Below are 13,093 nucleotides of genomic sequence, written 5' to 3' on the forward strand. Positions count from 1 at the left end.
GATTTAATTTTGGATTGGAGATGATTAATGTGAGTCTGGAACTGCCTGATAGCACGGGAACGCATAATTGATCGCTGATTTTTAGGTCTTCTCACCTCCACCGGTGATGTCCAAAGATATCCGTTAGGTGTGCGTGCTCAGTAGTAACGTTAAGGGGTGTTTCCATAATAGCTTACATATTTAACAAATAACAATATTTGATATTATCTTTTGATATATTGGACATTTAGTATTGGCCATTTGTATAGAACCTAGTGAAAGGAATTGATAATTGGATATGTATGTATTGGAATACCTGTTCGGGAACATTTTGGATTATCCAGCGCTCTCTTCAATTCTGACCACCAAAATCTGCGATATCAGATGTCATGTGACAGGAGCCCTCCACACACACACACACACACACACACACACACACACACACACACACACACACACACACACACACACACACACACACACACACACACACTTTGCAATATTGTTGCCCTAGTTTAGAGCTCTGGATGACACACAGGATGACACACATTCACACACTACTACCGGTATCCTGAATTCGAACAGGCACTGCTTTAAAATTGGATATTGATAATGCTTCAAAATACATTTTACAATAATGCTTTGCAAAACCCTAATTCTGTCTAACAGGGAAGTTTTTCAATTAGAAAATGCTGTATGTGGGATAGATTTGTATACTGGTTATATTTGACCGATACCACTTTACACAGTAATTGAGACCCAAGTCATTGCGTGTTTAAAATGATTCCACTATCCTTCCTTTTGTTCATTTCCTGCTCATTTCTCTCACTTTGTGATGCCGGGTTCTCATTGTCCTTGACTTCCCTTTTAGAGCTCTGTGCTGAGAGCTTCTCAATCACTGCTCACAAATGTAATTTAAAACTGAGTTGTGAAGTAAAGGAAGCAGACCAGAAGCTCACCTTTTCTACTTGTTGTTTTCAGACAGCCAAGAAACTGACGGACAGCTTGAAATCAAATGCCATGACCTTGGCAGTACCAAGTGGTGGGATCCATCCTGCAATAAGAGAATAGCAATGTGAGAATAGCATCTTAAAAACAAAATTTGCCCGAGGCCTCCTACAGTGAAACCGCTGAAATTCACTACTTTCATTCATATGCTTGCTCTGCAATCATATTTAGCCTCACATTGAAGTGTTTTACTATGTTCTTCTCAAGTAGAGCATGAAACAATTTGATATAAAAAGTTGTATTCATGAGTTTTATTGACAAATGTCAATAAACAAGTAAGGTCCGCCAATCAAGAACCTGATAAAAAAAATGCATTTATAAGAATGTTGTAAGTACAGAAATTGTTTTCTCAGTGGGAAATGAATATCCAACTTGTCAGTGACAACTGCGTGGTCATAATAGTTTTTTCGCTCAAACCGTTGTGACTTTACAGTCCTTTTTTGTGATCCAGTAAACACTCTACGTTGTGCTTCTCCCTCAATCCAGTCCAGTCCAGACGAGGCCACGGCCACAGTCGAAAAAAATGACGAGCTCCATAAAAAGTGGTCCAGCAGCACATAACCTCCCTAGAGCATGTTCCCCAGACAGCCACATCATTCATCATGACTGTCTGTTTTCTCCACTTCCTCCTTCCTCCAGCCAGACCCCTCCAATCACCACGGAAACACACACACACACACACAGACCCCTTTGAATCACCACGAGACACACTAAACCCAGAAGGAAGGAAGTATCGTGTTGGTTTGTTTAACGCTTGCTTAGCCCATAGGGTCTTGGAGGCAATTAAACAGTTGCCTAGCGCAGCAGGTCTGACACACTGATATACCTTAGATATTACATGGGTGTTCCAGCACACTGCTCAAGCATGCTGGGCCCAGAAAGAATCTCTGCAAAGTGAAAGCCAATGCCAGACAGAACCATTGGCAAAATGTCGAACCCAAGGTAGCTAAAAGTATGACATGTAATGTAAGACGATCTTATTCAAAATCTCTAACTTTCAATCCATGCAGTGTGATGAGATCAAAAGTGGGCACTATAACCGAACCCTGTACTTTTAAGTCCTGGTCAGTCTTGCATCTAGCCCATTTGCTGTGTACTGAGCTCTAATGAGAGCCCCAGTGGATGGGATGGGGATCAGCTGGCCAAGCTGGGACTCGGTAATGAACTCAGTCATGCAAGAGAGGATATAACACTCCAAAATGCTAATCTGACACGGTCAGGGACCATAACATCCCATCCCTGGGAGGCTCTACTCTGCTGGATCCAGGGACTAGTTTCACCTCTCAGTGACCGTACCTCTTACTGTGATTGGTGTATAGCGCTGCAACTGTTTACAGTCGTTTTTTTGTGATCCAGTAAACACTCTACGTTGTGGTTCTCCCTCTGGTGTACAGTCTCCTCTACAGTGAGCTGTTCTAAAGATCTACTGTGTCCCTGTTGGTGTCATTAACCTGCAGTGAGGTTGAGCACCAGGGACCTCTCTGTCACACAGGGTCACACAGTGTGGCCCCTGACTGTCCTCTAGGATCAGGGCCAGGGGCAGCACCAGAGGGAGTAACTCAATCATATTAAGGTGAACAAACCTCCAGTATACACAACCAAAGGTGGAATTGGGAAGGAACTCTTGGGAGTTCCCAATGTGAAATCACGTTTGACATGTTTTGTAAGGAGAGAAATTATGCGATTTTTGCATTCCCAGAGTGAACTTTTGTCCAATCCGCACCTGAACACCTTGACTCCAGATGGTCTGACATATTGGCTTTAGCGTCCAGCATCCGTCTGACTGCCTGAATCAGGTCAGAGTTGTCAAGGACCTCTCTCATACTGTAAACAATTTTGTAATTCACATGGGAATGGGCTATATAACATACATTTCATGCCACGGTATATTCCAGATTTATTCACAACTCATTTCTATTTCACAAAAGAAATAGATTAAAATAGCATGCAGTACATTTGCCATGCTATCCAGCTGCAAAGCACCCTTAGGGGTGAATGTCAGTGAAATAGCAATCTTTCTAGGACCACAACGAGGACAGTGATGGGTTTAGCCACTGAAAAAGACACTCAAATCAGAGAGGAGAGCGTTCTCACCATGGCCCATTAGCATCAGAGACCTCTGTTATTTCAGACCCCCTGGTTGGACAGCGTCTTTAGGAAGGTTTGACGAGATTTTTCGGATGACTGCCTTGCCTGGTTCACCAATTACTTTGCAGACAGAGTTCAGTGTGTCAAATCAGAGGGCATGCTGTCCGGTCCTCTGGCAGTCTCTATGGGGGTGCCACAGGGTTCAATTCTCGGGCCGACTCTTTTCTCTGTATATATCAATGATGTTGCTCTTGCTGCGGGCGATTCCCTGATCCACCTCTACGCAGACGACACCATTCTATATACTTTCGGCCCGTCATTGGACACTGTGCTATCAAACCTCCAAACGAGCTTCAATGCCATACAGCACTCCTTCCGTGGCCTCCAACTGCTCTTAAACGCGAGTAAAACCAAATGCATGCTTTTCAACCGATCGCTGCCTGCACCCGCATGCCCGACTAGCATCACCACCCTGGATGGTTCCAACCTTGAATATGTGGACATCTATAAGTACCTAGGTGTCTGGCTAGACTGCAAACTCTCCTTCCAGACTCACATCAAACATCTCCAATCAAAAATCAAATCCAGAGTCGGCTTTCTATTCCGCAACAAAGCCTCCTTCACTCACGCTGCCAAGCTTACCCTAGTAAAACTGACTATCCTACCGATCCTCGACTTCGGCGATGTCATCTACAAAATGGCTTCCAACACTCTACTCAGCAAACTGGATGCAGTCTATCACAGTGCCATCCGTTTTGTCACTAAAGCACCTTATACCACCCACCACTGCGACTTGTATGCTCTAGTCGGCTGGCCCTCACTACATATTCGTCGCCAGACCCACTGGCTCCAGGTCATTTACAAGTCCATGCTAGGTAAAGCTCCGCCTTATCTCAGTTCACTGGTCACGATGGCAACACCCATCCGTAGCACGCGCTCCAGCAGGTGTATCTCACTGATCATCCCTAAAGCCAACACCTCATTTGGCCGCCTTTCGTTCCAGTACTCTGCTGCCTGTGACTGGAACGAATTGCAAAAATCGCTGAAGTTGGAGACTTTTATCTCCCTCACCAACTTCAAACATCAGCTATCCGAGCAGCTAACCGATCGTTGCAGCTGTACATAGTCTATAGGTAAATAGCTCACCCTTTTTCACCTACCTCATTCCCATACTGTTTTTATACTGTTTTTATTTATTTACTTTTCTGCTCTTTTGCACACCAATATCTCTACCTGTACATGCCCATCTGATCATTTATCACTCCAGTGTTAATCTGCAAAATTGTATTATTCGCCTACCTCCTCATGCCTTTTGCACACATTGTATATAGACTGCCCATTTTTTTCTACTGTGTTATTGACTTGCTAATTGTTTACTCCATGTGTAACTCTGTTGTCTGTTCACACTGCTATGCTTTATCTTGGCCAGGTCGCAGTTGCAAATGAGAACTTGTTCTCAACTAGCCTACCTGGTTAAATAAAGGTGAAATAAATAAAAAAATAAAAATGTGGCTCACATTACAAGCACAACTGTGTAACCATGTAGACCTAATTTCCACCACGCATCAGACTTTACGAACATGTGTTTTCTTAAACTCAATATTATCATAAAACAGACAAAAAATACAATCAGGAATCAGGAAACCGTGCCTTCATGAAGCACAAACCCATATCAAATACTGTATTTCTTCTCCATGCTAACAATATTCAGTGAATTTGATCTAGGCTGTTTTTATGTATTCTGGACGAAGCAGACAGACATTGTCAGTCCCCAGGCAGTGATAGGGAGAAACATCACTCAGTGTCACAGTGGATGGAGGCCTAATGATATTGCTTCTCGGTCAGTTTGTTTCCTATGGACGACTGGAACGCGTCACTAGCTATGCCACAGTAAGTAGGGCAACACACATAGGATTGTTTTAGCAGGCCAGTCAGAACATCTTGGTCTCAGATGGGTGTGTAAAATGCCAATACTGTTGGTTGAACAGTTTATCGCATCACTGGCTGAACAAATGAATAGTTTAGTTTGCTAGAAAAGGCTGTCCACCTTAAAAGTATGCCCGTCAATTATTCGTATTACCAGGGATGGGCAACTTTGATGGGGGTGGGGGACACAAAACATCTGAACTCATCATGAGAGGCCGCAGTTGACCACCACAATTCTACACATTTTGCCATAGGGGGGAGAGAAATGTTTGCAGTTTTAATATGATATCTGAATGAGACTGACTAACAAAATCAATGGGGGCGAGGGGGGTGACTTAGGGCTTATGCTGTGCAGTGGGCTGCGACATTCAGTAGAGCTGAGTCAACACAGAACTACACAACATTTCTATCTGAGTTCTAACCTGGTCCCAAAACTCTTTTGCCGTCTTGCCATGACCATAGGAGTTGGCAAGACAGCACAAACAAATATGGATCTAGGCTAATGATGTTCCACTCTCCAGGGGCAAATCCCTGATATCAAGAGAAGCACATTTACGCTCATCTCCATTCCTGTCAATCGCAGGAACCAGATTCACCAGCCCGTGACTTTACTAAACATAACAGAATTGCGACCCAAGTCTAAGAGTCAATCCGGAGACATGGAGACACTCAGCCAGGTGAAATTAACTGTCCCATGGATACAAAAGGGTAATGAATAATTTATAAACCTCTCTCAGTGTAAGGGAATTGCCAGAGCCAGGAAAGCCAGGGTATCACGAGGAGATGAGAGTGGATTTAAACAGAGTTTCTTGTGTCTCTGTGGTTATGCTTTATTATATTATACCTTCTATCTGGCTCTAGATTACACTCTTCTCTATCATACTCCACTTAAGTGGAGAACAGGTAGGTGGCAGGTAGCCTAACGGTTTAGAGTGTTGCTGGTTCAAATCCCTAAGCCAAATAGTTGAAAAAAATCTGCCAATGTGCCCTGGAGCAAGGCACTTAACCCTAATTCTGGGTTTTCCAAACTTGGTCCTGGGGACCCCAAGAGGTGAACACTTTGGTTTTTGCTCTAGCACTACACAGCTGATTCAAATACTCAACGAATCATCAAGCTTTGATTATTTGAATCAGCTGTGTCGTGCTCGGGCCAAAATGTGCACCCCTCTGTGTCCCCATGACGGAGTTTGGGAAACACTGTCTTAATTGCACCTGTAAGCCACTCTGGATAAGATCGTCTGTGGATAAGAGCGTCTCTGCTAAATGACAAAACATATATATATATTTTTTATATATTTAAAAAAAATATGTAGGCACAGAGAACAGAAAATAATAGTCTGCTCCCTGTGAGCATGGCTGTTATAGTTACCACGATCCTTCTATACCTTCAGTGTACCAACTGGAGTGCCAGTTGGGTTGTTTTTTGTTGTTGACTGTTCTATTTGAATCATATTTTAACCCAGGTCTGCTATGGAGCATGAGCAACCAACCGTGCTAGGTCTAGGATCCAGCTGAAACAGCTCTACCCATGCGAGGCGCACAGGTTGACACCATTTTCATACTACACATAGTTGCTGGAACTGTGCTGGAAAGGGCAACGTGAAAAAGAAAACGTCATAGCCAGCACAGCCTTACCCATTGGAGGCACACGGCAGCTTTAGAAGGTGCTCTGCTCTTGTCTCCATCCAGATGATATATGGATCTGCTCATCTGCTCTGCTATCTTTGCATTATTGATAAGGAGTGTGGTGAATGAGATTATTAATAGATTTAAAGTGGAACTTACAGCATTTGAGCAACATGTTATTAGAATCTGCTCATATACACCTCCATGAAGAATATGACCATTTTCCGACTAGCTAGCACATAGATATGGTCATTTTCACATTTTTCATAAATTCATAGAATGTTTGGGAATTACATGTAGTAGGGCATTTGTGAACATTCTATAGCAATGTACAGTGGGAAACCAGGCGTTGCATTTGGACAATTAATAGACAGACCACTGTCCAGGACCGGAGTCTACGCAGACTGGTGCGCCCAAGCCAATCAGAGAGACAGTAGGCCTATATGCAAATAAGCTATTTGCAACAAGGGCTTGCCATCATTTCCTTTGAACTGGACTGTGTGTTTACAGGCAGTAGCAACTTTAGATCATTAGAACGCATTCGCCAAAAACCACAAAATGCAAAGAAAACACAACGAATTCGAGGACCAGACAAAGCCTATTTGTTTTCACAAAAAAAGTGCAACTGCGACCCAAACTGGTCATTGTTTTATTTGAAAAACTGGTCATTGTTTTATTCTGGAGAAGCTTTTCATCAAGGATCTCTCTGAACTTTGTTTCATTCATCTTTTCCCCGATCCTAGTCTCCCAGTCCCTGCCGCTGAAAAACATCCCCACAGTATGATGGGGCCACCACTATGCTTCATCATAGGGATGGTGCCAGTTTTCCTCCAGATGTGACGCTTGGCATTCAGGCCAAAGAGTTCAATATTGGTTTCATCGGACCAGAGAATCTTGTTTCTCATGGTCTGAGTCCTTTAGGTCCCTTTTGGCAAACTCTAGGTGGGCAGTCATGTGCTTTTTACTGAGGAGTGGCTTCCGACAGGCCACACTACCATAAAGCCCTGATTGGTGGAGTGCTGCAAAGATGGTTGTCCTTCTGGAAGGTTCTTCCATCTCCACAGGGGAACTCTGGAGCTCTGTCAGAGTGACCATTGGGTTCTTGGTCACCTCACTGACCAAGGCCCTTTAGTATTTGTATTTATTTCACCTTTATTTAACCAAATAGGCAAGATGAGAACTAGTTCTCATTTACAATTGCGACCTGGCCAAGATAAAGCAAAGCAGTTCGACACATACAACGACACAGAGTTACACATAGAGTAAAACAAACATACAGTCAGTAATACAGTAGAAACAAGTCTATATACGATGTGAGCAAATGAGGTGAGATAAGGGAGGTAAAGGCAAAAAAAGGCCATGGTGGCAAAGTAAATACAATATAGCAAGTAAAACACTGGAATGGTAGATTTGCAGTGGAAGAATGTGCAAAGTAGAAATAAAAATAATGGGGTGCAAAGGAGCAAAATAAATATAATAAAATAAATGCAGTAGGGAAAGAGGTAGTTGTTTGGTCTAAATTATAGATGGGGTATGTACAGGTGCAGTAATCTGTGAGCTGCTCTGACAGCTGGTGCTTAAAGCTAGTGAGGGAGATAAGTGTTTCCAGTTTCAGAGATTTTTGTAGTTTGTTCCAATCATTGGCAGCAGAGAACTGGAAGGAGAGGCGGGCAAAGAAATAATTGGTTTTGGTGGTAAACGGAGAGGTATGCCTGCTGGAGCGCATGCTACAGGTGGGTGATGCTATGGTGACCATAAGATATGAGATAAGGGGGGACTTTACCTAGCAGGGTCTTGTAGATGACATGGAGCCAGTGGGTTTGGTGACGAGTATGAAGCGAGGGCCAGCCAATGAGAACGTACAGGTCGCAATGGTGGGTAGTATATTGGTCTGGCACGGATATAAACGGATGGCACTGTGATAGACTGCATCCAATTTGTTGAGTAGGGTATTGAAGGCTATTTTGTAAATGACATCGCCAAAGTCGAGGATTGGTCGGATGGTCAGTTTTTTGTATGGTCAGTTACGAAATAGGAAGTCAATTCTAGATTTAACTTTGGATTGAATATGTTTGATGTGGGTCTGGAAGGAGAGTTTACAGTCTAACCAGACACCTAGGTATTTGTAGTTGTCAACGTATTCTAAGTCAGAGCCGTCCAGAGTAGTGATGTTGGACAGGCGGGCAGGTGCAGGCAGCGATCGGTTGAAGAGCATGCATTTAGTTTTACTTGTATTTAAGAGCAATTGGAGGCCACGGAAGGAGAGTTGTATGGCATTGAAGCTTGCCTTGAGGGTTGTTAACACAGTGTCCAAAGAAGGGCCAGAAGTATATAGAATGGTGTCGTCTGCGTAGAGGTGGATCAGACATTCACCAGCAGCAAGAGCGATATCATTGATGTATACAGAGAAGAGAGTCGGTCCAAGAATTGAACCCTGTGGCACCCCCATAAAGACTGCCAGACCCTCCGATTTGACACACTGAACTATATCAGAGAAGTAGTTGGTGAACCAGACGAGGCAATCATTTGAGAAACCAAGGCTGTCGAGTCTGCCGATGAGGATGTGGTGATTGACAGAGTCGAAGGGCTTGGCCAGATCAATGAATACGGCTGCACAGTAATGTTTCTTATCGATTGCGGTTAAGATATCGTTTAGGACCTTGAGCATGGCTGAGGTGCACCCATGACCAGCTCTGAAACCAGATTGCATAGCAGAGAGATTCAAAATGGTCGGTATTCTGTTTGTTGACTTGGCTTTCGAAGATCTTAGAAAGGCAGGGTAGGATAGATATAGGTCTGTAGCAGTTTGGGTCAAGAGTGTCCCCCTCTTTGAAGAGGGGGATGACCGCAGCTGCTTTCCAATCTTTGGGAATCTCAGACGACACGAAAGAGAGGTTGAACAGGCTAGTAATAGGGGTGGCAACAATTTCGGCTGATCATTTTAGAAAGAAAGGGTCCAGATTGTCTAGTCCGGCTGATTTGTAGGGGTCCAGATTTTGCAGCTCTTTCAGAACATCAACTGACTGGATTTGGGAGAAGGAGAAATGGGGAAGGCTTGGGTGAGTTGCTGTGGGGGGTGCATAGAAAAATGCTTATTGAAGTCTCAATTATAGTGGATTTATCAGTGGTGACAGTGTTTCCTATCTTCAGGGCAGTGGGCAGCTGGGAGGAGGTGTTCTCATTCTCCATGGACTTTACAGTGTCCCATAAATTTTTTGAGTTAGTGTTGCTGGAAGCAAATTTCTGCTTGAAAAAGCTAGCCTTTGCTTTTCTAACTGCCTGTGTATAATGATTTCTATCTTCCCTGAAAAACTGCATATCACGGGGGCTGTTCGATGCTAATGCAGAACGCCATAGGATGTTTTTGTGTTGGTTAAGGGCAGTCAGGTCTGGAGAGAACCAGACGCTGGTTCTAAATTTCTTGAATGGGGCATGCTTATTTAAGATGGTTAGGAAGGCATTTAAAAAAAATGGAAAATAAAAATTGATTGCTTAGTTTTGCCGTGCGGCCAGCTCTAGGAAGAGTCTTGATGGTTCCAAACTTCTTCCATTTAAGAATGATGGAGGCCACTGTGTTCTTGGGAACTTTCAATGCTGCAGAAATGTTTTGGTACACTTCCCCAGATCTGTGCCTCGACACAATCCTGTCTCGGAGCTCTATGGACAATTCCTTCAACCTCATGGCTTGGTTTTTGCTCTGACATGCACTGTCAACTGCGGGACCTATTACAGTGGGGCAAAAAAGTATTTAGTCAGCCACCAATTGTGCAAGTTCTCCCACTTAAAAAGATGAAAGAGGCCTGTAATTTTCATCATAGGTACACTTCAACTATGACAGACAAAAATTTTAAAAATCCAGATAATCACATTGTGGGATTTTTTATGAATTTATTTGCAAATTATGGTTGAATGCAGCATTGCTGTACGATGTACTCAAAATGTATTGTAGTTGAGTAGCCAACCTAGCCTACTGCTCAAATCTTGCTCTAATAGGACTATATCAAATGTCAAACTCATTCCACGGAGGACCTGGGTGTCTGCGGGCTTTTGCTCCACCCTTGCACTTGATGTACTTAAGTAAGGAACTCCCCTCATCTGGTTGTCTAGGTTTAAATTGAAAGGAAAAAACAAAATCTGCAGACACTCGGCACTCTGTGGAATGAGTTTGACACTGGCCTACATGTTTCTATTTTGCATTTTGTTGCAGGTTTAGTTTTTTGCTTATTCATTGTCGAACTTTAAAAACAGAAGGCGGAATGCACAATTTCAGTAGCCTAGCTAGGACTGTGGCATGTGTCTGTACACTTTCCCACCGTTTTGTGCTGTAAACAGGACACACGAAAACAGCGCAATTGTTGAAGTTGAATTTACCTATGCAGGCTGTAATTTCATAAAGTATATGACTCAACGGCTGACTCATCTAGACTCGCTTGTGTGTCCTATTTGGCCCATGTGCGCTAGCCTATTAGCCACATTATGACTGACTTGTGATCTTTGCCCTTGCTAGTTTGATTGTATTGACATTCCCAGCCTTAATTACAGTCGCCCGTTTTTGTACAAAATATGGAGTAATTAAAACTGAAACGGTGCATCACGAATGGGTGACAGCAGCAAACAATGTACCAGGCCGCTGTGATTTAAAACCTGATAACAATATTTTTGGGACTACTAAAAAATGTATTGGTGAATTATATTCATTATATTATTCTGCCAAAAATGCCTTACTGTATCTATTTTTAAAACCTCTCATAAAGTTGGGGTTGAAGCATAAACTGGGAATTTGATATTTTTCACTGATATTATGATTGTGAATATTTCATATCTGCAAAGTAGTTCAAACTCTGTCAGTTCCCCTTTAAATATTGATCAGCTCTTTCCTTCATTAGCAACATTACATTACCCTGCTGTGGCAAAGGAAGTCTTGTGCGATGGAAATTATGGAGGTATGTAAAAGAACAACATTGCATGACTATATTGTATGTATTAAGCCTGTCGTGTGTGTGTTGTGTGGTGGGGCTGGTTAGAGTACTGGGCACAAAACACTTATTACGCAAAAACTTATGAAGCATCTTATGACGAAAAAGAAGATAGTTCATTGCAAGTGCAATTCCTCAACAGTTTTCTTATGAACTTCTCAAATATATTGGAACGACCCTGGGTTTATAAGCGCGGAATTCGACTCTGCCTCACGAGCATGCTTTTGTGGCACAGTTGATAGCACGCCGGACCTCGGGCTAGAAGGTCGAGGGTTCAAGACCTGCTCCCTGCTGTTTCATTACAATATTCTTACAAATCTTCTTAACGTGTTTGTTGCTAGGCAACCGTTTCAACTAGCTATCTAGCTAGCAATGGCAATCATGTCAGTATGTCAGCAATCAGCCTATTTCTCAATGAGATCAATGTTCTAAAACATGTTCTAGGGTTTAAAATAATAAATACTGAACATTTCAGATCAAATTTGTGAATGAATTAAACATGTTCAATTGCTTTCATGAGCTCTTTCTCTCACTGCCTTGAATTTAATACAAGGGTCATCAGGAATCAAGGCAAGACCCAAGTGCAGACTGTGTGAAGTAACAATGTTTATTGTAACAACAGGGGCAGGCAAACGACGGGTCAAGGCAGGCAGGGGTCGATATTCCAGAGTAGAGGCCAAGGTACAGGACGGCAGGCAGGTTCAGGGTCAGGTCAGGCAGAGGTCGGTAATCAAGAGGTGGAGCAAAGGTACAGGATGGCAGGCAGTCCCAGGGTAAATGACAGGCAGAGTGGTCAGGCATGCGGGCTCAGAGTCAGGACAGGCAATGGTCAAAACCAGGAGGGCTAGAAAAAAAGAGACTGGGGAAATGCAGACAAACAAGGCGAACTGGCAACAGACAAAGAACACGGGTATAAGTACCCAGGGGATAAGTGGGGAAGATGGGCGACATCTGGAGGGGGCGGAGACAAGCACAAGGACAGGTGAAACAGATCAGGGTGTGACAAGGGTTTAGCTATCTTGGTATTTCAAATAACAAGAAATTAGATTCTTGAAAATAAAGTTAACTTTTTGCTAAAGAAGAAACATAAGAAATAGCGCAATAACATTTCCAATAACCTTTGAGGAATAACACGTTTGCTTAACTTTCTTCTTAAGTCTATAGTTAAGGGAAAAATAGCAGTTAGCAGGATTGGTGGGTCCACTGCGGGACAGTTGAGCTAACGTAGGCTAATTCAATTAGCATGAGGTTGTAAGTAACAAGAACATTTCCCAGGATATAGACGTATCTGATAATAGCAGAAAGCTTAAATTCTTGTTAATCTAACTGCACTGTCCAATTTACAATAGCTATTACAGTGAAATAATACCATGCTATTGTTTGAGGAGAGTGCACAGTTTTGAACATGAAAAGTTATTCATAAACAAATTAGGCACATTTGGACAGTCTTGATACTACATTTTGAACAGAAATGCAATGGCTCATTGGAT

At 42.9% G+C, this 13,093-nt stretch overlaps 1 protein-coding gene across 1 annotated transcript in view; it reads right to left on the minus strand.

Annotated features, from left to right (window-relative positions):
• The window catches only part of shank2b (SH3 and multiple ankyrin repeat domains 2b), a 180,528-nt gene that overhangs the window by 157,287 nt on the left and 10,148 nt on the right, over positions 1-13,093 (minus strand). Inside the window, exon 3 of the mRNA XM_052474714.1 lies at positions 939-1,033. The gene's annotated coding sequence lies outside the window, so the exon portion shown is untranslated. The remainder of the gene's footprint in view (positions 1-938; positions 1,034-13,093) is intronic.

Source organism: Oncorhynchus keta, chromosome 22, assembly GCF_023373465.1.
Source record: "Oncorhynchus keta strain PuntledgeMale-10-30-2019 chromosome 22, Oket_V2, whole genome shotgun sequence".
Taxonomy (NCBI): domain Eukaryota; kingdom Metazoa; phylum Chordata; class Actinopteri; order Salmoniformes; family Salmonidae; genus Oncorhynchus; species Oncorhynchus keta.